The 25,718-nt window shown below is 39.0% G+C and overlaps 1 pseudogene; it reads left to right on the top strand.

The window, feature by feature from the left end:
• The first annotated feature begins 1,441 nt into the window (after positions 1–1,441).
• LOC100685365 lies at positions 1,442–1,579 on the top strand (annotated as a pseudogene).
• The last annotated feature ends 24,139 nt before the right edge of the window (positions 1,580–25,718 follow it).

The following is a 25,718-nucleotide window of genomic DNA, read 5'->3' on the forward strand; positions in this document are numbered from 1 at the left end:
TAATTGAAGTTAAGTCATCATCAGAATAAAACATAGTATTACATCTGTAGGGTATTTTATGTGAACCTCATTGTAACTACATGGCAAAAAAAACTAGAGTAGATTCACAAATGATAAACAAAGGGGATCAAAGCATACCACTACCGAAAATCATCAATTCACAAAGGAAAATAGCAAGAGAGAAAGAAAGGAAGAGGGGACTACAAAACAGCCAGAAAACAGTAAGATGGCATTAGTAAGTCCTTCCTCTCAATAGTTACTCTAAATGTAAATGGATTAAATTCTCCATTCATAGACCCCAGCCAGGTGGATAGAAAAATAAGACCCAACTAAATGCTGCCTACCAAGACTCACATTAACTTTAAGGATACATACACATAGGCTCAAAATGAAAGGATGAAAAAAGATACTCCACAGAAATGGAAACCAAAAAAGAAGAGGGGTAGGTATACTTATTTACATTGAAACAGATTTTAACTCAAAAGCCATAACAAGAGACCAAGAAAGTTATTATATAATAATAATGAGAAAGGGGTCAATTCACCAAGAGGAAATAACAATTATAAATACATATATACCCAATGTCAGACCACCTAAATATATTAAGCAAATATTAACAGATCTGAAGGAAGAAACAGACAATAATACAATAATAGTAGAGGAGTTCAGTATCCCTTTCAACTATTGGATAGATGATCCGGACAGAAAATCAATAGAGAAGCACTACACTTAAGACCAGATGAACCTAATAGACATATATAGAACGTTCCATCCTACAACATAGAATACACATTCTTCTCAAGTGCACATGGAACATTCTCCAGGATAAATTACTGATAGGTCACAAAATAAGTATTAGCAAAGGAAGACTGAAATCCTAGCAAGTATCTTTTCTAACCATAATGGTTTGAAATTCGAAATCAATTACAGGAGGAAATCTGGAAAATACATGGAGATGTGGAAATTAAACAGTACACTCCAGAACAACCAATGAGTTAAAAGTCAAAAAGTAAATTTTAAAAATCTTAAAACAAATGAAAATGGAAATACAACATTCCAAGAATTATAGTGCAGCAGCAGTAGTTCTGAGAAGTTTATAATGATAAATGCCTAAATTAAGAAAAAACAAAGATCTCAAATTAACAACCTAAATTTCACCCCAAAATTAGAAGGAGAATAAGCTAATCCACAGTTAGCAGGAGGGAAATAATGAGCAGAGCGGAAGTGAATGAAGTAGAGAACAGAAGTCAATAGAAAAGAACAACAAAACTAAAAACTAGTTTTTTAAGGAATTTTTTTTAATTTGACAAGCAGACTAAGAAAAAAGAAGACTCAAATAAATAAGATCAGAAATCAAAGATGAGGTCTCTTGCTGCAGCAACGCGAGTGGAAGCAGCAGGCGCCGGGCTCGCAGCAGAACTCCTTGGATAGCTTGAAGAAAATGGCAGACAAGCCAGACATAGGGGAAATCGCCAGCTTCATAAGGCCAAGCTAAAGAAAACGGAGGGAGACGCAGGAGAAGAACACCCTGCCGACCAAAGAGACCATTGAGCAGGAGAAGCGGAGTGACATTTCCTAGAACCTAGAGGATTCTCTCCCCACCCGCATCATCCTCGAGACACCCCAGTGGTGATGTGGAGGAAGAAGAGCCACCTGCAGGATGGACACGAGCGACAGGCTGCACTGTTAACCCAGGCACTCCGTGCCAATGCCACCGGCCTTGCGGGTCTCTGAGGGGACACCCCCCCCCCATTAGACTGACAAATCTCCAGTTTGTCCTGGAATATTATAGCAAATTATTTGTATGATTAATGAAAATAAAACACACCTTGTGGCAAAAAAAAAAGAAAGAAAGAAAAGATGAGACATTACAGTTGAAACCACAAAAATACAAAGGATCATAAGAGACTACTATAAACAATTATACAACAAATTGGGTGACCTAGAAGAAACTGATGAATTCTTAGAAACATACCACCTACCAAGAATGAATTATTTAAAAAAATAGAATATCTGAATAAACCAATAACAAGTATGAAGATTGAATCTGTAATCAAAAACTTTCTAACATACAGGATCAGATAGTTTCATTGCCCCCCATACCAAAGCCGTATGGGAACACTGCAAAAAAAGAAAACCACAGGCTAAAATCTGTGCGGCATATACATGGAAAATTTTTCAACAGTCTAATAAAGGGATCATACACCATGATCAAATGGTATTTATCCCTGTGATGCAAGGGGGGTTCAATATATACAAATCAATAAATGTAATAAACTACATTAATAGAATAAAAGATAAAAATCATATGATAACCTCAATAGATGCAGAAAGAGTATTTCACAAAAATACAACATCTCTTCATGATAAAAACTCTCACTAATTTGGGTATAAAAGGAACACACTTCAATATAATAAAGGCCATATATGACAAACCCACAGCTAACATCATACTCAAAGATAAAAAGTTGAAAGCTGTTCCTCTAAGATCAAGAACAAGAATAGGGTACTCACTCTCATCACTCCTATTCAACATAATACTAGAAGTCCTAGTTAGAGCAGACAATAAAAAGAAATAAAAAGCACCTAAATTGGAAAGAATAAAATGGTCTCTGTTGCGGATATGATGTTATATGTAGAAAACCCCTAAAGACTCCACCAAAAAGCTGTTGGAACTAATCAATGAACTCAGTAAAGTTACAGGATACAATCAAAATACTGAAATCAGTTGTATTTCTAGAAAGCAACAAATATCTGAAAAAGAAATAAAGAGAAACAATAAAATACTTAAGAATAAATTTAACCAAGGAGGTGAAAGATTTGTACATTGAAAACTGCAAGGCCTTGATAAAAGAAATTGAAGATGACACAAGTAGATATATCCATTATTCATGGTTTGGAAGAATTAATATTGTTAAAATGTCCATACTATCCCAAAGCTATCTACAGATTCAATGCAACCCTTATCAAAAGTCCAATGGCACACAGAAATAGGAAAAAATAATCATAAAGTTCATATGAAACCACAAAAAGCCCCCAAATAGTCAAAGCAATTCTGAGAAAGAACAAAGCAGAGGGCATCATACTTTTTGGTTTCAAACTATATACAAAGCTATAGTAATCAAAACATTAGGATAGTAGCATAAAAATAGACATATAAATCATTAAACAGAATCAAGAGCCCAGATATAAACCCTGCATATACGGCCAATTACCATTTGATAAAGAAGCCAAGAATATTCAGTGGGAAAAGGATATTCTCTTCAATAAATGGTGTTGGGAAAACTGGATCATCACACGCAGAAGAATGATATTGGACCCCTACCCCACACCACTAATAGAACTTAACTTAATGGCTTAAAGACTTCAATATAAAGTTTAAGACCATGAGATTCTTAAAATAAAAATAGGGAAAATCTACTTGGCGTTGGTCTTGGCAATGACTTTGGGATGTTACACCAAAAGCACATGAAAAGCAAGCAACAGTTAATAAATGGGGGCTATATCAAACTAAAAAGCTCTTCCCAGTAAAAGAAACAATCAACAAAATGAAAAATCAACCTACAGAATGGTAGAAAATACTTGCAAACTATCTGATAAGGGGTTAATATCCAAAATATATAAGGAGCTCATACAACTCAATAGCAAAAAAAAAAAAAAAAAAAATTAATCCAATTTAGAAATGAACAGATGGGGGTTGCCTGGATGGTTCAGTTAAGCTTCTGCCTTTGGCTCAGGTCATGATCCTAGGGTCCTGGGATTGAGTCATGCATAGGGCTCCCTGCTCAGTGGGGAGTCTTGTGCTCCCTCTTCCTTTGCCCCTCCCCCTTGCTTATGCATGTGCTTTCTCTCTTTCTCTCTCAAATAAATAAAATACTTCTAAAAATTTTTTAAAAAGCAACATTTTACAAAAATGAACAGAGGAACTAAACAGACATTTTTCAAAGAAGACATCAAATGACCAACAGATACATGAAACAGTGCTCAACATCACTAATCATCAAGAAAATGCAAATCAAAGCCACAATGAGCTATCACCTCATACCCGCTAAAATGGCTATCATCAAAAACACAAAAGATAAGCAGTGTTGTCAAGGATGTGGAGGAAAGAGAATCCTTCTGCACTGTTGGTAGGAATATAAATTGGTACAGCCACTACAGAAAACAATATGGAAGTTCCTCAAAAAGTGGGACGCCTGGGTGGCTCAGTGATTGAGGGCCTGCCTTTGGCTCAGGTTGTGATCCCGGGATCTGGGATCGAGTCCCGCATCGGGCTCCCTGCGAGGAGCCTATGTCTCTGCCCCTCTCTGTCTGTGTCTCTCATGAATAAATAAATAAATCTTTAAAAAAAGGAAGTTCCTTAAAAATTAAAAATATAACTACCATATGGTCCAGAAATTCCTCTTCTGGGTGTATATATCCAAATGAAATTAAATCAGGATCTCAAAGAGATACCTGTATTCCCATGTTCATTGTTGCATTGCTCACAAGAGCCAAGATATGGATACAAACTAAGTGTCCATCAATAGATGAATGGATAGAGAAGACATGAGATAGATAGACAGATATACTATGTACAATGGAATATTGGTTAGGCATGAGAAAGAAGGAAATCCTGCCATTTACAACAACATGGATGAATCTTGAGAGCATTATGCTAAGTGAAATGAGTCAGACAAAGAAAGGCAAATACTGTATGTGTACTCCACTTGTATGTGAAATCTAAAAATGCTGAACTTATTGAAACAAAAAGTAAACTGGTGGTTGCCAGGGGGCTATGGGGTATGGGAAATAGGGTGATGTCAGTCATGGGGTGTAATATTCCCATTAAGATGAGTAAGTCCTAGAAATCCAATGCACAGTACACTGATTGTAGTTAACAGTACTGTATTTATACTTAAAATTTGCTAAGACAGTAGATATTAAATGTTCTCACCACAAAAAAATAGTAATTTTGTGAGGGGATGAGATGTTAACTCTACTGTGGTAACCATTTCACCATATGTAAGTGTATCAAAACATCACATTGTAGACCTTACACCTATAAAATATTATATGTCAATTACATCTCAATGTAGCTGGGAGTGGAGGGGTAGCACTCTGATTATAGGCAAAGAAAGTAGCATAATATTTGTTTGAAAAATAAAACATTGAGACCCAAAGTTGATATTTACTTAGCTGGACTTAATATGGTAATACTTCTCCTCCATAAACAAAGAAAAGTCTTTATTGCTTACTGTTTTAGGAAGGAAGAAATGCCTGTATAATCAACTAACCCTTGAACAAGCCATGGTGTTTCACTCTTCCGTGCCCAAAATAAATCATATTTTCCAAAGGCATTCACAATAGTATCTTCTTAACACACTTCCAGTTGATAACGTGGAATCTGTGTTCTTGATTCTTTTTTTTTAATTTTTTATTTATTTATGATAGTCACAGAGAGAGAGAGAGAGAGAGAGGCTGAGACACAGGCAGAGGGAGAAGCAGGCTCCATGCACCGGGAGCCCGATGTGGGATTCGATCCCGGGTCTCCAGGATCGCGCCCTGGGCCAAAGGCAGGCGCCAAACCGCTGCGCCACCCAGGGATCCCCTGTGTTCTTGATTCTTGAATCTGGATTAGTTTAAGATTATAATAGAAGTGGGGCACCTGGGTGGCTCAGTAGGCTAAGCGTCTGCTTTCAGCTTAGGTCATGATCCCAGAATCCTGGGACTGAGCCTTGCATTGGGCTCCCCAGTCAGCAGGAAGTCTGCTTCTCCCTCTCCCTCTGTGTTCTTCCTCTCCCTCTCTCTCTTAAATTAATTAATTAATTAATTAACCATAAGATTATGATAGAAGTGAGCTACATGACTTCTTAGGACTAGATCATAAAAGGTAACACAACTTCTTGATGTGCTATGAACAAGCTCTTGAAAGCAGCCACGAGGCTGTCATGCTATAAAGAACTCCAAGCAGCTAGGTAAAGGCCCCCAGTCAGGTTGAGCTTCTACCCTACAGCCAGGACCAATTTGTGAATAAACCATTATGAAAGTGGATTCACTTGCCCGAGGGTGCAGCTGCTTTATCTGAGGTAAGCCATCTCTGACTAGCTCTGATCAAATTAGATTCACAATCAAATTATTGCCATCATCTTTGGCCGTTAAGTTTGGGATGGTTTGTTAACACAGCAATACCTATCTGAAAAATGCCTTTACTGTGTTCCATTCTTTCAAATGACCTTTTCCCTGTTTATTTGAAAATATTTTTTCTTTCTTGAAGAAAAAAATCATTCTTCAAAACCCCAATCAGTAACCTGTCTTCTGGATTGTCTTCTCTTAGATTCCCTTTCTCTCCAATAAATTTAATCTCCTGTCACTGTGTAGCTTCTGTGTGTCTTAAACATCTTCCTAGGATTACACCGAAAATGTACATCACCAGAGCACAGTAAATGTTTTCCAACTGAACGGAGTTGAATTTCATTAGTGAACAGAATCCTGCAGAGCTGTTGTCCTTACCAGCCCTGCTGATGTTGTGTGGCTTCACCATTAGCACTGCCATCAGCGCTGTTGCTCTACTCCCAACTCCTAAACGGACCTCATGGTTCCACTCACTAGCCTGAAGTCTGCTCTCCCTTCCATCCAATCAAAGATGCTTGATTTCACACAGGGAGCTACCCTTTCCCCACTATTACTACAACTCTATTAGTGGTGTCTCTCTTCTCTAAGTTTCCCTTCAAGTTTCTCACAGACAGCCCTTTTTGAGCAAGTTCACTTGGGGCTAAATTGTGGATACTCAAATGGCACCACATTTTTTCCCCCAAGAGTCTACACGTTATTCCAAATGCAACCTTACTATTTCCCCCACCTGACACCACAGACTAAATAGAGTTTCTTGTGGCCAAAATCCCCTGACTGGATACACTGATCCAGCTCCCACTGCCTCCAATCTGTCACCCTCCCTTAGATACATTTGTAGAATTACTTACAGACGTTGCTTTATTATTTTGTATATTTGATTTTTGTAGTGGTATATATCTGAGATATCTCACATTACAGAAGAGATAAAGCCACGTGCTAGGACTTGATAGGATTATACTCAGATGGTATGGTACCATTACTAAGCCTAACACTCATGGGAGCTTAGGGCTCAGTTATTTTCCTCCCACTCTGCCACACTGTCTGGCAGGGATTTATTCAAGTTAGCATCTCTACTTCAGGGGGAAGGATGAGGTCTCAACATTTCATTATTTTTCTTTCATTAACCATTATCCAACTCAGAGGACTGCCAATTCCTATTTTTGTTGGGCCTATTTAGACACATGTTACGCAAAACAACTGGTTGGGCATTTCTAGTCCTAGTGATTATTATTGAACATTTTTAGTGGCAGCATGATACAGTATGAAGAACTATGACATTGCAGGATATGATGTTTGCTATGATTTGAGCTGCAGGCACAAGACCTGGGTTCTCTCATGAATAACTGAATAAGTAATTTTGTATATATAAAAATATATATTAGTAGATTTCTATTAATATAATTAATTATATATATAACCAGCCACTGCTAGCTTTAAAAATGGAAGACATTCAACTAGGTATGCTCAGTTTTATGTAATGTGAAAGGCTGGAATCTCTAAGGCAGATCACACAGAGAAGGGTAATATTATGCTCTGTTTCCACAACCCACCAGCCCAGCCACACATCAGATTATTAAAACCACTCCTGGGAAAGAACAGAATTCGTTGATTATGCATTCTTCCCACATAGCTCTTGGCTCTAGCAATTCTCTACACCTCCAGAGACCTCTCATCTTCCTCTTCATCTACATTATCCAGAAAAGAAAAAAAGCCAGCTGTCAGAGGGAGTGATCTTTTTAGCACTTTCCAATCAAAACCAGCCTTTGCTGACTTCCTAGAATAAATCCTGTATGCTGGTCTTCAAAAAGACTATGATGGCTTTTCAGTGCACTGGCTCCATCTACTGACTGCTGAAGACAATGCATCCAAACTTCCTCATTTTTGGATCAAGTTTACGGCATCGACGGCTAAAAATCTGTGTATTTACAATGGCCAGACCTAGATTTCAGTTCCAGAGATTCTCAGGGAAAATTGTACATTGATCATTTTAGTAGTAACTAGGATAAGCATGGACACTGGGTTCAGACTCTGAGTTTAAATCCTTATTCTAGGGACGTCTGGGTGGCTCAGTGGTTGAGGGTCTGCCTTTGGCTCAGGTCGTGATCCTGGGGTCTTGGGATCGAGCTCCCCTTCAGGGAACCTGCTTCTCCCTCTGCCTATGTCTCTGCCTCTCTCTCGTGAATAAGTAAATAAAATCTTGGAAAAAATCCCTATTCTATTTCCTACCATTGCCTGTGTGACTTTGGTCATTTACCTTATTTAAACTTTATTTTTTGTAAAAATTAGGATAATTCTTATCTAAGCTTTATTTTTTTAATTTTAATTCTTAATACCTAATAGGAATTTCCTAATAATTTATATAGATAGTAGACATAATGCTTAATAAACTACTTAGCCCTTAATAAATATTAACAAATCATAGTTATTACTATTATTAGCTACTTAGAGGACTTCCATAGAATGTCCATTTCTCTGTGGGTTGCTACTCCCTACTCTTCTAACTAAACTAAACAGGAGATGATGATCAATTTCTAAATGCTTACAGTAGCACAGATTGGGTCTGATAGATACAGATTCCCCTGCAGAAATTATACATTCTTTATTACGTGGCTGACTAGAATAAATATCCTAATGATTCAAGAAAGGCACTAATCTTGTTTTTATTAAATGTGCCTCACATCTGTTTCCTTCTTTGGCACTGGAATGGAAGTTCGAAGTTCATCCTTTGATCTACAACCTTGGGAATGTAACCTTTTTAATTGTCTCTAATATCCATTCTCAACAGAAGTCTTCAACAGCGTAATTTTGGGTCCCTCTTGAATACAAAACAAAACAAAACAAAACAAAAAAGCACTTTTTAATGAATGAGTATTTTTTAAGCATAAATATTTCTGGTTAGTTGGCCATAATGTACCTTTTGTTCCATTTCATAACTAAATCATTCTTCCAGAACCCCTTAGTTTCTAATACCACTGTTTTTTTTTTTTTAGATTTTATTTATTTATTCATGAGAGACAGAGAGAGAGAGAGAGGCAGAGACAAGCAGAGGGAGAAGCAGCCTCCATGCAGGGAGCCCGATGTAGGACTCCATCCCAGGACTCCGGGATTACATCCTGAGCCAAAGGCAGATGCTCAACTGCTGAGCCACCCAGGTGTCCCTCTAATACCACTGTTAAGCAGAAGAATTCAGCCTTAATCCCAACCCTGTTCTTCCCTTTCTTTGATTCCTCAGAAGTATATATTTTATATCTGGTCCCATCTTTCTCAATCCTTGGTTCTGGATTTCCCCTCCCCCACCTCCAACACAGAGACCTCTGTATAATGCCCAGAAGAGGGCACAGGGCTAAGAGTCAGAGAATTTGCAATTCATTTTAACTGAATCAAATTTATGAAACCAAATACAAGTCACATGTGAAACACTGGGGATACCTACCCATCATACTACCCTAGAGAGTTATGGTGAATATAATAAATTTGTGCAGGCAAAAGATCTTTGTACATTATAAGGTGCTACACAAATACAAAATTAGTGTCTAGAGTCCAGGACAAGAATTACTAGTATATCGAGATCAATTCCCAATCTTTTAAGCATAGAAACCCTCATATACCAGGAATTGTATTTTTACTATCTGATGATTGAGAAAATATAAGTTTCACTTGGATTTCAAATCATTTTCAGTAATTCCAAGGCCTCTCAGGGGGTCACAGTCATATGTTCAGATGTTTAACTCAATAAAGAAGTCAACCAACAATGACCTCAACCTGTTGAGCTGATTTCTTCTTGTTTTCAGATTCGTCTAAACCAACAATCCTTTCCTATATGTCCTCAAGTGGTGGAGACATCACCACTTGCTCTGACTGCTAGAACCTCTTCTTCTCTGTCAGATCCCAGGAGCCTACACCCATCTGTCATTTCTTCTATAACTAATGTGTAAGAATCAATTCTTAACAGCCACTCATAGCTAAACTTATAGAGGCACACACCTCAATAGAAGAAAATAAAATTATTATCACATATGGAAATGGAAAGATTTGAGCCCAAAATACTGGTTTAAAAAAAAAAGGACAAAAATACTCCCCTCCCCCAATCCTTGAGTTATTAATCATCTTGAGGTTGCAGTACTCAGACATCTGCTGGATAAAAGAACAGATTAAAGGGAGGCAAGGAAATCTGCCAAGACCTGAGGCAGATGCTTCCTTTTAGATTTGGATCTAATAGCGATGCTACATGTTCTGACTCTTGTCCACAGATTTAAGTTTTAACATCACATTTCTCTAATGTATTAAAACAACTCCAGTGAAGGAAGAACTTGAGCATAAGGAGTCCCGGGCATTATTGGACCACTTCACTCATTCACTCAGAAGCAGTTATTGAGAGCCTACTCAATTAGCCCAAAACTATTCTGAGACTGGAGATTTAGAGCTAAAAAAACACAGTTCCTGCTCTCAAAGTGTTCCTTGTTCACTGATGGACTCGGTTAATAATATGGTGGCCTCAATTCAATGGTACAAGGTACCCAAGGTGTCCTGCAGTACGTGGGTCAGCACCTAAACCAGGAGTAAGAGGGAATCCCAAATGATTTCCCAGGGAAGGTGAGGTCTGAAATAAGATTGAAATCTAAACATAAGCTTTATCAGGTGATAAAGAGATTACCTATTCCAAGTTAACCAGCAAGGCCCAGAAAATTAAAGAGAGCTTGAGCCCAAAATGTAAGCTGAGGAAGCCAAGAGACAGAAGAAGGAGCAGCTACCAGGCCGTCTGAAGAAGGGTTTGCTGTGCCCAACCAATGAGCTTTGGTCATGGTTAAAGGCAATGGGAACTTCTAAAGGATTTTAAATGGGAGAGTAGCTTAGATCTCCCTTTCACAGTGTTCAGTACAGTCTATGCAGAAAGTAAAGTGGTTTCAAGGTTTAAAGAAAGTTGGATTGGGGCACCTGGGTGGCTCAGTCTGTTAAGCATTTGGCCTCTTGATTTCAGCTCAGGTCATGATCTCAGAGTGGTGAGATCGAGCCCCACATTGGGCTCCACACCCAGTGCAGTCTGCTTAAGATTCTCTCCCCCTCCCTTTGCCCTTCCCACCCAAACAACCTCCACCCCCAACACTGCTGGTGCACTAGCTCTCTTTCTCTTAAAAAAAATAAGAAGAAAGAAAATTGGATTTAGTTGAGTTGATGAGGATCAGAATGGGGAAATACAAGGGGAAAAAGGGGAGAAAGGGAATGTGTGCTGCAATGAGTTTGCCATCTATACATTTTTAATGATCCACCTCCCTTCCCCTCTGTTTTTCTCCCTCTCTACCCCCACCTAATACCATTTCTAAATTTGGCCTCATTATCGTTCACAATATGTCGATCATTGATTCAACTACTTAGGATAAACACATTTAGAAATAAGATAAGGTGGCAGAAATACTGTAATACAAAAGATTTTCTCACAATGTGGGAAGAAGGATATATTTTTTCCAAATTTCACATAGTCCAAGAAACACTGTAAGTATAAGTGCATGTTGCCATGGAAACTAGATGTCATCATTAGCATCATCAACATTCACTAAATGCCTGTGAGGTATTGTCCCGAGTTACTTCCTACTTACACTAGAAGAGAAAGATATGATGTTTGCTATGAAGAAATTTCTAATTCAAATGACTCCTGGAATAATACATGCTTGGTAAGAAAATAATATTATTGTTCATCACTGCTAGGTACTAGGGATACAGGGATTAATAAGATTCAGTTTCTGTCCACAAAAATTTCACTCTGGTGTGGGGAGCAGATGCATAAATGATTATTAGACAATGTGCTAAACCAGTGATAGTGATGTTCACGGGATATTATGCATAACCCCTAAAGCAATCAAATGCTGACACTAGAAGAAGCACATGCTTACTCAAGAAAAAGCAATCTGTTTATATATCTTTTCCCTGCCTCATTATTTATCCCTGAGCAACATTTTAAGTTTTATAATGCTCAAGGGAGAAGATTCACTTTGTCTTCTCCCTAAATTCCTCTCACTGTTCCTAGTTTTAACCTTAATCAGTGAGATCCTCTATTCAAATGCAGAGCTCCTAAAAAGATTGTAAAGACTGGAATTGTGGTTTCTACAAGCTGTTAAGAGAAAGAATGCATGAATATTTTAGACTCTACCAACTGCCAATAATCCTGTGTTCCAAAACTCTGTATCCAAGGAGCCAATGATAGGCAGGGAACCTGGGATAAACAATATGGTGCCCAGGAGAGTGATAAATCTTTATTTCCTCTGTTGTCAGCAAGCCTTGATGCAGGCTGCTGACTGCCTGTCTGGATCCATAATACTCTTGGATAGCCCTGAGGGGCCCCACTTGTTGCCAATGCTCCACTTGTTACTTCTTGTTGGACCTCCACAGCATGGTCAACTGCCTAATCTTCTACACTCCATCTGCATCATCTGCCAAAAACTATGCTTTTCCTATCCGCCTTTTCCCTCTCTCCTACAACAGAATCCACCCTCAAGTACCTGCTCTGCCAGGAGGATATAAAGTTCTAATACTCCACTATAAAAGCTAGATTCTCTAATGAAGTCAAAACGAGAGGAATCAGGCTTGCCACATACAGAAGCCAAGAACATGGAGTATAGAATCCTAATCAATTCCAGAGGGTTCTGGAGTGCCCAAAGAATCCTAAGCAAATCAGGGTCCTCTAAAGTCTTAACACTTTCCTTCCTAGGCAATAACACAGTGATGGCTAACAGATCTCTAACAGTCACTCTGAATTTCAAGAGGATAAGAGTGATTAAAGGAAGAAAATTCATTTGCAAATTGCCTACAGTGAATTTATTGGGCTGGCTGAAAGACTGCCTTCATGTCAGCCTGTGCAGCAAGCATTATGGTCAATACATGTTGATTTCCCTTCCCTTTCCAGCTTCTCATTATTTGCCTCCTTCTGTAAGGTTTTTTTTTTTTTTTAAGATTTTATTTATTCACGAGAGAGAGAGAGAGAGGCAGAGTCACAGGCAGAGGCAGAGGGAGAGACACAGGCAGAGGGAGAAGCAGGCTCCATGCAGGGAGCCTGACGTGGGACTCGATCCCCAGTCTCCAGGATCAGGCCATCAGCTAAACTGCTGAGCCACCCGGGCTGCCCTCTGTAAGGTTTTTATACATGATTCCACCTCCTACCCACAAATAACTGTCTCTAGACCTTGCAACCCTCCACAGTCCACTGTCATATCTCTCACTTGCATGTCCCACTCATCCTCATAGTCTCTGCCAGACAGCTCTCCCAACTTCATCTGAGTGTGAGCATTGCTTCCTATACACCAAGAACCTTCTGTTTTCAGGCTGCATAGGAAGGGGAAAGCCAGCCAGAGCCTAGTCATCTTCCTGAGCTGGGGATGCTAGGTGGCTAGAGTTTATGTGGTAGGGTCCTAGAAAGGAACCAGCTGAAACATGAGAGAACTGCAGACATCTGTAGAAGTCCTGGCAAGTACTCAGCTGAGTTTTGAAAAGTGCATACAGGTGAGAAAACAACTCAAGGCCAGGGAAAGAACCAAAAGAAAGGATTAGAAGATTAAAGGTTTAATTCACCATATTAGCGAGCTATACAAGAAAAAAAATCAAAAATTGTCTGAACAGGCATAGGCATGTGAAGAAGGAGAGGTTACATGGGAGCATGGGTAACTTTTGGAGGTGACGAGTATGTTTATTACCTTGACTATAGTATTGGTTTCATAGATATGTTTATGTAAAAAAATAACAAATTATATGCTTTAAGTATGAGTATTTTATGTCAACTATATTTCTGTAAAGTTGTTTTAAAAAGATAATTGACTATAGCAAGAATAGCAATATATTTATATTTATACAGTAGGAATATAAATATACTAAGTATTAAACATATTTTATAGAGTAAAAATGACAATTATTGTGGCTACACAGCATATGTAAAATTAAATATAATAGTAGCACAAAGGAAAGGGAGAGTAAAAGTTAAACATACTACTATAACATTTTTATGCAAAAAAACATTTTTATGCTACACGTGAAATGGTACGTTATTATTTGTAAGGGGACTACAAAAAGTTTTAAGAGTACATTATATGTCCTAGAGCAATTACTAAAATTTTAAAAATTAACTTCTATAAGCCTAATGGAGACAAAATGAACTCAGGAGAAAAAATTCAATCTAAAGTGAGTCAGGAAAATTTAAAAAAGGAAAAAATCAGCTGAGACCAATAGAACACAATTAGTAAGATGGTACATTTAAACCTAACCATGTAATTAACTACATTAGATATAAATGGTTTAAACATTTAACAAGCAGAGAATGTCAGGTTGGTTTTTTATTTTTTTTAATTTTTATTTATTTATGATAGTCACACAGAGAGAGAGAGAGAGGCAGAGACACAGGCAGAGGGAGAAGCAGGCTCCATGCACCAGGAGCCCAACGTGGGATTCGATCCCGGGTCTCCAGGATCGCGCCCTGGGCCAAAGGCAGGCACCAAACCGCTGCGCCACCCAGGGATCCCCAGGTTGCTTTTTTAAATTATTATTATTTATTAGAGAAAGAGAGAGCATGTGCACTCAAGAGGAGGAGTGAGGGCGAGAGGCAGAGGGAGAGGGTGAGAGAGAATCTTAAGCAGGCTCCACGCCCAGCATGGAGCCTATGCTGACATCAAGAGATGGTTGCTTAACCAACTGAGCCACCCAGGCGCCCCAGGTTGAATTTTTTTTAAAAGCTAAACTATATATTATCTATTAGAAGAAACCAACTTTAAATATAAAGATGCAGATGGTTAAAATCAAAAAAGAAAAAAGATACTACATGCAAATGTGAATCAATAGAAAGCTGAAGTGCCTATATTAACATCAAATTAAGTATATTTTATTTCTTTTATTAATTTATATTTTAGAAAGAGTGAGAGAGCAAGTACATGTGAGGGGGGAGGGGCAGAGAGAGAAGCAGACTGGCTGAGGCAGGGCTTGATCCCATGACCCTGAGATCATTACCTGAGCCAAAATCAAGAGTCTAGATGCTTAGCCAACTGAATCTTCCAGGTGCCCCCAGATTAAGTATATTTTAGAACAAGAAGTATTACCAGAATAAAGAGGAACATTTATTAAGGATAAAGAGGCCAATTCATTAAGAAAACATAATAACTGTAAATATGTATTACTAATGATAGAGGCTGACAATGCATAAATCAAGAACTAATATAATTGACAAGAGAAATAGAAAAGCCTACAAACATACTGGGAATTTAAGCACTCCTCTCAGTAAGTAGTAGCGCAAGTAGACAGAAATAGATGAAGACTCAGGCAACACTAGCAGACAATCTGACCTGACTGACATTTATAGAACACTGCACCTAACAGCAGAAGACACATTCCTTTTGAGTATATGAGCTATACTTTCAGCTATAAAGCAAATTTCAATAAATCTAGAATTTAAATTATATATCTAGTGTGTTCTCTAACCACAACCAAATAAAACTAGAAATCAGTAACAGAATGGTATCTGGAAAATCCCCAAATATTTGGAAGTTAAACAATATAATTCTAAGGGTCAAGGAACAAAACTCAAGAAAAATAGAAAATTTTTATATTAAAGTAAATAACATTATGTATCAAAATTGTGAGATGCAGCTAAAACTGTTCTTAAGGAGAAATATATATCATCTATGGTATACTAAGTGCTTACATGAGAAAAGAAAGAGAGTCTAAATCAATGATCTAAACTTCTACCGTTAGAAACCAGAAAAAGAAAAGCAAATCAAACCCAAAGCAAGCAGAAGAAAGAAAATAATAAATAAAAGTGTAGGAAATGGGGCAGCCCGGGTGGCTCAGCGGTTTAGCGCCACCTTCAGCCCAGAGTGTGATCCTGGAGTCAAGGGATCGAGTCCCACATCAGGTTCCCTGCATGGAGCCTGCTTCTCCCTCTCCCTGTGTCTCTGCCTCTCTCTCTCTCTTTCTCTCTCTCTCTCTCTCTCCCTCTCCATCTCCCTCTCTCTCTCTGTCCCTCATGAATAAATAAATAAAATCTTTTAAAAAAAAAAACTGTAGGAAATGAATAAAATAGAAAAATACAGAAAACCAATAAAACCAAAACCTATTTCTTTCAAAACCTTAATAAAATTGACAAACCCTAGCCAGACTTAAAACAAAAATTACACAACTTATAAATATCAAGAATGAAAAGGGGAGGGGAGACATCACCACAGATTCTAGAAACCTCATAAAGAAATATTATGAATAACTTTACACCAACAAATTTAATAACTTACATGAAAATCCTTTAAAAATGAAAACTTCCAAAGCTCATTCAAGAAGTTGATGAGCTGAATATCCCTATATGCATTGAAGATATTAAATTTGTAGCTACAAATCTGCCCACAGAAAAGTGTCTAGGCCCAGATGGATTCAATGGTGAAGGTTACGAAACTTTCAACTAAAAATAATTCCAATTCTATACAAACTCTTACACAAGGTAGAAGATGAAGAAATACTTCCTAAGTGATCTTATCAGGCTATCGTTTCTCTGACAGCAAAACTAGTTAGAGATGTCACAAGAAGAATATGTCATTATCCCTCACAACATAGATGCAAAATCCTTAACAATATATCTAAACGTCTAAACAATATATCTAAACATGCATACACACACCCACACACACACACACATACACACACACAAGTAGTTTATCCTGGAATCCAAGGTTAATCCAACATTTGAAAATCAATTTGTATAAAGAGTAGAACCAGGGGCTCCTGGGTAGCTCAGTCAGTTAAGTGTTTGATTCTTGATTTCAGCTCAGGTCATACCTCAGGGATGTGAAATAGAGCCCCGCCTCAGCTCTGCACTCAGCAGGGAGTGTGCTTGAGATTCTCTCTCCCTCTGCTCTCTCTCCCGCCACCACATGCATGTGCACTCTCTTTCTCTCTCTCAAATAAATAAATAAATCTTTAAAACAAAAAAGGTAAAACCATGTGATTATCTTAATAGTGGCAGACAAAGCATTTCACAAAATTCAACACTCATTCATGATTTTTTAAAATTTTATAATAAACCAAGAATAAAACAGAATTTTCTCAATTTGATAAAAGGCATCTTGAAAAATACACCTTAACATCACTCAAAAGTGAAAGATTAAATCTCTTCCCCCTAATATCAGGAAGAATGTCCACTCTCTTCATCTTTATTTAACACTGGAGATTATAGCTAGAACAGTCAAACAAGAAAAAGAAAGAAAATGCATATACTTTAGAAAGAAGTAGAACTGTCTTTATTTGCAGACGTGATTATCTATATGGAAAATTCCATGGAATATTTCAATATAATAGAAATAAAAGTAAGCTTAAGAGTGTATCAGAAGGGGCAGCCTGGGTGGCTCAGCAGTTTGGAGCGGCCTTCAGCCCAGGGCCTGATCCTGGGGACCCAGGATCGAGTCCCGTGTCGGGCTCCCTGCATGGAGCCTGCTTTTCTCTTTGCCTGTGTCCCTGCTTCTCTCTCTGTCTGTGTCTCTGCTTCTCTCTCTGCCTGTGTTTCTGCCTCTCTCTCTCTCTCTATCCCTCATGAATAAATAAAATCTTTTTTAAAAAAAGTATCAGAATAGGGATCCCTGGGTGGCGTAGCGGTTTGGCGCCTGCCTTTGGCCCGGGGCATGATCCTGGAGACCCGGGATCGAATCCCACGTCGGGCTCCCGGTGCATGGAGCCTGCTTCTCCCTCTGCCTGTGTCTCTGCCTCTCTGTCTCCCTCTGTGTGACTATCATGAATAAATAAATAAAATCTTTAAAAAAAAAAAAAAGTATCAGAATAGAAGGCCAATATTCATAAATTAATTGTATTTCTGTATGTCAACAGCAATTAAAAATCTTGAAATGTTTTAAGTACCACTTATTCTAACATTTAAAAATATAAAAATAAAAAATAAAAATAAAATAAAAATATAAAATATTTAGGGACAAATTTAACAGAATATGTAAATATGTGCAAGACCTATACATGAAAAACTATAAAACATTACTGAGAAGAAGCAAAGACTTGAGTAAATGGAGAGAAATGCATGTTTATAAGTCAGAAGGTTCACTATTGGGCAGCCCCGGTGGCTCAGCAGTTTAGCGCCACCTTCGGCCTAAGGTGGGATCCTGGAGACCCCGGATAGAGTCCCACGTCGGGCTCCCTGCATGGAGCCTGCTTCTCCCTCTGCCTGTGTCTCTGCCTCTCTCTCTCTCTCTCTCTCTCTCTCTCTCTCTCTCTCTCTTTCTCTATGTCTCTCATGCATAAATAAATAAAATCTTTAAAAAAAAAAAAAGAAGGTTCACTATTAAGATGTCAGTTTTCCCCAGATTGAACTATACATTCAATTTAATCCAATCAAAAATTCCTACAGACTTTTTAAAAATTAACAAGCTGATTCTAAAATGTATATGGAAGTGCAAAGGACCTAGAAAAGCCAAGATAATTTTTAGAAAAAGAACAAGTCTGTAAGTCTTATACTACCAGATTTCAAGATTTGAAATAAAGCCATAGTAATCAAGACAGTGTGATATTGGATAGACACACAGGTCAAAAGATAGAGATACAGGGGCACCTGGCTGGCTCTGTGGTTGAGCATCTGCCTTCAGCTCAGGTCTTGATCCCGGGGTCCTGGGATGGATTCCACATTGGGCTCCCCACAGGGAGCCTGCTTCTCCCTCTGTCTGTGTCTCCGCCTCTCTCTGTGTGTCTCTCATGAATAAATAAAATTAAAAAAAAAAAAAAGAATTGAGATACTGAAAAAGGCACAATTAATTTTCAACAGATTACCATAATCCAATGAGGATAATTATTTTTTCAACAAATGGTGCTAGAACAAATGGATGCCTATATACAAAAACTGAACCCCAGAGTAGTTCCTCAAAAATTAAACAGGGTTATCTTACTATGCTCATATGGTAATAGGACCCAGCAATTCTACTTCTAGGTATACTCCCAAGAGAACTGAAAGCAGGGATCCAAACATACGTGCACACAAGTATTCATAGCAGCATTATTCACAATAGCCAAACTATAGAAATAAACCAAGTGTCCCTCAACAAATGAATGCATAAGCAAAATGCTGTATAGACACACACAGAAATATTATTCAACTTTAAAAAATAATGAATTCTGGTACATACTAAATAAAGAGAAACCTTAAAAATATGCTGCTAAAGGAAGGAAACCATGCACAAAAGAGCAAATCTGATACAAATCCATTTATATGCGGGACCCAGAGTACACAAATTCCTAGAGACAGAAAGCAGAATAGAAGTCAAGGGAAAGGGGAGTGGGGAGTTATTGATGAATGGGTATGGAGTTTCTGTCAGAGGTGATGAAAAAGTTCTGAAAATTGAGAATTGATTTCTTCACATCTTAGAATTGTTGGAATTGAGAATTGAGGCAGGAGACAAATAAGCTACAACAGACTAAGCAAAAGATGAGAGTGGTAGTTCACAGTAGAGATGGAAAGAAATAGGTGAGTTAGTACCATATTTTAGTGGTAGGACCAAATAAACTTGCTAGTATAGTAGTAAGCAAGATGGAAAGAGAGGAATCAAGAACATCAAATGAGTCTTTGAGTTGAGCATTTGGATGGAATGTGGAGGTATCTGTGATTACAGAGTTCAATCTCAGCCTTACTCACGTTGAAGATACTAATAAGATGTGTCTAATTGCAGCTGTTAAAGATAGCTGCAGACAGAAATCTGGAGGTCCCCACTCCCATTGTGCTTTATAATCTGTGGTGACTACTCTATGTGTCAACTTGCCTAGGCCATGGGGTGCCCAGACGTTTGATCAAACATTATTCTATATGTATCTGTGAAGGTATTTCCGGATGAGATTGACACTTGAATTCACAGACGGAGTACAGCAAACTGCCCTCCCTAATGCGGTTGGGCATCATCCAGTCAGTTCAAGACTTAAATAAAACAAAAAGGCTGAGTAAAAGGTAACTCCTTCTGCCTGACTACCTAGAGCTGGGACACTGATCTTTGTCCCGTCTTTGGTCTCCCGCCTGCTAGTTTGGGGGCTAGAATTTATACCATTAGCTCCTCTGGCTCTCAGTCATTCAGACCAGAACTTCCCCATCAGCTCTCCTAAGTCTCCAGTTTGCAACTACAGATCCTCGGACTTCTCAGCCTCCCTAATCATGTGACCCAATTCCTAACAAAGAACATAAAAAAGTAATGCATATAACTATAATTGTGATAAGTGCTATAAAGCATATATGCAGATATTTGGGGAGCATATATCAGAAGGGAGGTCTAATTTAGACAATGAAAGAAGAAAAGACTTCTGAAATTAAAAATATCTTATTTTTTGTAAAGACTTTTATTTATTTATTTGAGAGAGAGAGAGAGGAAGGGAGTCAGAAGGACAGGGAGAAGCAGACTCCCCACTGAGGAGGAAGCTCAATGTAGGACTCCATTCCAGGACACTGGGAACATAATCTGAGCCAAAGGCAATGCTTAACTGACTGAGCCACCCAGGCGCCCCTGAAATTAAAAATATTTTATTCCAAACTTGGAAATAAGGCAAAATGATGATTGCTTGATGCTTTTATTTTATTTATCTTTTGAGAGAGAGCATGTGTGCACATGAACAGGGATGGGAGGTGGGGAGGGGCAGAGGCAGAGGGAGAGAGAGATTCTTAAGCAGGCTCCACACCTAGCACAGAGCCTGACCCAGGGCTCAATCTCATGACCCTGAGATCATGACCTGAGCTGAAATCTAGAGTCAGATGCTTAACTGACTGAGCCACCCAGGTAACCCTGCTTGATACTTTTATATCACACCAATGGGTGCATGTATGTGTGTGTGTGTGTGTGTGTGTATCTAACTGAAGTCTAGTTGACACACAGTGTTACATTACTTTGCGGCACACAACACAGAGTTAACAACTGTATGCATTATGCATCTATGCTCACCACAAGTGTGCTACGACCATCTCTCACCATTTAACCCTATTACAATACCACTGACTATATTCCCTATGCTGTACCTTTATACCAGGTTATATTTTTAATAATCCTGCATGACTTTCATGTGACTCTCTCAGAAAATGTCACTTAAAAAAAAATCCACCACTGACAAGGGACATTTTAGACCCCTGAAAGAATAGAGATTTTCCTACAAAGTGTCATTGTTTTAGAGTAAATAGGAAAGAACAGTTATGGTTTTACTATCCTGTAGAACATTAACCAGTTTTGCGTAAAACTTACCATTGTTATTTTGGCATTCTTTTCTGATTAGAATATATATACCCCTGTTCTTCAATACATCTTGGAACCAGCATCATTCCTGCTGATTCCCTCATTGGTGAGTTAAATATAGCTTAAACTCTTGCTCACATATGATCCTTTGAGAACTGTACTGAGGGAAAAATATTCATGCTAAGACCAGAAGAGTGAAGAGGAGTGAGCTGGAATGCCCATTCTTTGGTCCGGGAACAGGGACCAAGTAGAAATATGTTCTAGACGATGTGAAACTGCCATGTAAAAGCACTGAAGTTTAAAAAACAAAAAGCATGATAAGTTCTAGGAACTGGAACAGATAAGGAATCACCTTAAGTATTGAGGTGAAAGGGGAAAATATAATAAGATGAGACTAAGAAGAAAGGTAAGGATCACTGAATGACAGAGTAACGGAAGGATACACTGAAGAATTTAATCCAGGGAGGGACTTGCTTCAGATATGCTGAAATGTGAAAAGAAAAATAGAAGAAATCAAATTGTATTTGGAAGAAACTCTCGGGAAGATTCTTGAAATCATTTAAGCAAAGACCCAAAGATAGTTAGGTTTCAGGCAAGGAAGGAAAAAGCAAAACATATTCAAGAGATAGTTTGGAGATGGAATCAATATAACTGACTCTTGACAAGTGTGGAAGGTAAGAGTGGGTGAGATGAGGGTTGCTCCTAGATTTCTGGTTGCAGCAGTGCATGGTAGTGCCCTGCAGAGTAACAGCTGTGCTAGCTGCAGTCTCTGACTCACAAGACACCCCAGGGAAAGAGCAGATGTCATCTTTAGCTGCAACCATAAGTGGCATGCTGTCAAGAGAGTGGCAGCCTGCCTGGGCCAGTTTACCCTGGAATGTGGTACTTATGAGATCGTCTACTCCAGCCACACCCTTGGGCACTGGCATGATGCTCATTTGCAACAATCATTTCCCTTGATCACTTTCCCAGACCCCTTCTGGGCCACAAAAACAATCCTCAAATTAGATAGTAGACTCAACAGAGACAACGTGGGCCTCTGAATCATGACCATATTCCTTTCCCCCATCTTCTCTTGGGGGTGCATTAGTTCTCTTTTTGTGTTTTCAAGTACAGAAGAATGACTCATCCCCTTTTGGAAAAAGAACTATCTGCTGTAGCAAACTTATCCTCACCCCTCAGCTACTGATTTCTCCTGGGGAACTACCACCCCACCCTTACTCTTTTTATGAAGCTTGAACATTTCAAGCTGAAAACAGTCCTCCTTCCTGAACAGCAAAATTGGATCACCTCTACAGGACTTCAGATTTCCCAGATTTCAAAAAGCCAAATGAGAGAGAAGTTGCAATTATATCCATACCTCAACAGGGATTCATCATCTAAGCATATACAAACGTCTCTCTAGAGCCTTTTTCCTTATGGAGCAGAGATCTTTAAAATGCCCACTATGGGGATCCCTGGGTGGCGCAGCGGTTTGGCGCCTGCCTTTGGCCCAGGGCGCAATCCTGGAGACCTGGGATCGAATCCCACGTCGGGCTCCCGGTGCGTGGAGCCTGCTTCTCCCTCTGCCTGTGTCTCTGCCTCATTCTCTCTCTCTCTGTGTGTGACTATCACAAATAAATAAAAATTTTAAAAAAATTTTAAAAATAAATAAATAAAAAATAAAATGCCCACTATGTGCCATCCTGTATAGTAGGCATTAGTGATATAATAATAAATGAAAGTATAAAGTTCCTGGCCTTATGGATCTCACATTTCCATAGGGAAGATGATTACTAAGTCAACAAATAAATAAGCAAGATAATACCATATGATCCAGCAATCTCACTTTGAGGTATATATTCAAAGGAAATGAAAACAGGATCTTAAAATGATACTGGCACTCTCATGTTCATTCAAGCAGCATTCACTATAGCCAACATAAGTGCCCCTCTATAGATAAATGGGCAGACCCAGTATATGAAGTAGCTAAAAGTGCTAAGAGATCTTTAATGTTTTTGGCACAAGAAATAATAATCATGTGACGTGATGGAGATATTACCTAACTCTATGGTGATAATCATTTTGTAATATGTAAGTGTATCAAATCAACACATTGTATACCTTAAACTTATACAATGGTATATGTCAATTATATCTCAATAAGGCTGGAAAAGAGGAGCCTGAGTGGTCAGTTGAGCACTGGCCTCTTGATTTCAGCTCAGGTCATGATCTCAGAGTCATGGGATAGAGCCCCCTATCAGGCTCCATGCTCAGTGGGGAATCTGCTTGAGATTCTCTCTCCCTCTGCCCTGCTCCCCACTTGTGCATTATCTCTTTCTCTCTCTCTTTCCCTCCTCCAAATAAATAAATAAATAAATAAATAAATAAATATTTTTTTAAAAGGCTGGAAAAATGCTCAAGATAAAAATAAATAAATAAATAAATAAATAAATAAATAAAAGTGTATCAAAAAAAGAAAAACAACACAATAAATTGTGATAAAGGCTATGAATTTAAAATAAGCAAGATGATGAGGGGAAGACACTCATCAAGAAAGGTTTCTCAGGAGGTGGCATGGAGGCTAAGACTTGAAAGGAGAATGAGCCTGTTCACTACAGATGATGCAAAAAAAAAAAAAAATCATGCTGGATATCGAGAGCTCTTTTTTGTTATTAGGATGCTATTTGGGGCCAGTGGTGGTTGTGTGAAGGCAGAAGTGATGCTATTGCCATAATTTCTTAGCCTTGTGTTAAGAGGAAACAATACTTCGAAAAAATACACAATTTTCACCTTTTTGGAAACATGGCTTCCTCCCTAGGAAACCAAGAGTATCCAGGGGGGAGAAGTTGCAGATTGGATCAAGATTGTCAAAAAAAGGATGCAAAGACCAAAAACTATTATTCAACCTGTACATTCAAGAGAATTTTGCAGTGTGACGATAGACTAGAAAACAGGCACATTGAGAAAGAATGGATCCTCCAAATGTTTAACTTGCATTAAGTATATCAAGGACTAGAACTGATGGACTATATTATATGTAGGTAGAATGGAAGTTAAAAGAAATCCTTTCCTGACCCAGATGGTGGACCCAGAAGAGAGAGAGGAAAGGGCGCCTGGATGGCTCAGTCGGTTAAGCATCTGCCTTCAGCTCAGGTCAGGATCCCCGGGTCCTGGGATTGAGCCCCACATGTGGCCTCCCTGCTCCTCGGGGAGTCTGCTTCTCCCTCGCCTTTTGCCCCTCCCCCCACCTGTACATGCCCTCTTTCTCAAATAAATAAATAAAAATCTTTGGGAAGAAAAGGAAGAGAGGAGGCCAAAGTGGAATGGCAGTCCCCCTGATGTGTTTCCAGTCCCTGGGAAGTATGTCAGACAGACTGAGGGGGAGCACCAGGGACTGCAGGGTCCTTGCTCCTTTCCTTACTTGAGCCTCTGGAAGAGACCTCTGTGCAAGGCAGCCCTGCATCAACATGGGGAAGACGGGACAGGCGCCAGCACGAACAGAACACTGATCCGCAAAATGCCGATGGATGAGCTGCGGAGGTTTTTTGTTTTATTTTTTTCTTTCAGCTGGGTACTTTCATAAAATAAACTAAAAATAAGCCAACAGCAAAAAGAAATGAAAAATAAGCTAAGACATAGGGAGTGCAAGCCCAATTTTTTATTAGATTCAGCAGACATAAAATTACCGTCAGTTGGTTTGAAAGTTTCTACATGTGTCAACCAAGCCTTGCTGGAAGATGCAGCAGAAACTTTTAAGCTCAGCTTTTTAAAGGCGTGGCTGTCTGGCACCCAGAGAGTTTGCTTGGCTGAGCAGGGGACTTCCATGTGTCATCATCTAAAAGTGTTTCTGAAAACGCTGGATGGGCCATCAGGACAGACTGGGCTAAGAGGGAAGAGGGACAAGCAGGGCAGAGAGCAGCTCCCAAAGAGCTGCTTTTCATGTCTGGAAGAGCCCTGCACTCCTGCAGCCTCCCAAATTACCCTGTGAGATGATGCTATTGGCAGACACCTTCATGATCCCTTACTAGCACCCTAACAGTGGTCCTGTAAATAACCATTGGCCACATGCACAGAGCCAGCAGCAAAGACTGGCTTTTATTACCTTATTTCCTGGTAGTATACAGGCCTTCTGGCCTGAAGTCAGCAGGAATGAAAAAAATATGTACAATAGAATGTGGGAAGGTTCCAACTCTCTGGAGCCTACAACTAGAACTAGCTCAACGTGAGAGGATTTTATATTTAGCACTGTTACTTTGTGGGAAAGAAGAAAGGAAAGAACAATGAAGAGGGTAGTGTGGCATCAGGAAACCCTGCACAAAGTTAACCACTGCTCATCCCCTTTCAGGCTGCCTGATTCTGCTTCCTTCCTTTCCTTCTTTGCGGTAGACACCACGGTGTTCTGCCTACAGCTCA

The sequence above is a fragment of the Canis lupus genome, chromosome 27, assembly GCF_011100685.1.
Source record: "Canis lupus familiaris isolate Mischka breed German Shepherd chromosome 27, alternate assembly UU_Cfam_GSD_1.0, whole genome shotgun sequence".
Taxonomy (NCBI): Eukaryota; Metazoa; Chordata; class Mammalia; order Carnivora; family Canidae; genus Canis; species Canis lupus.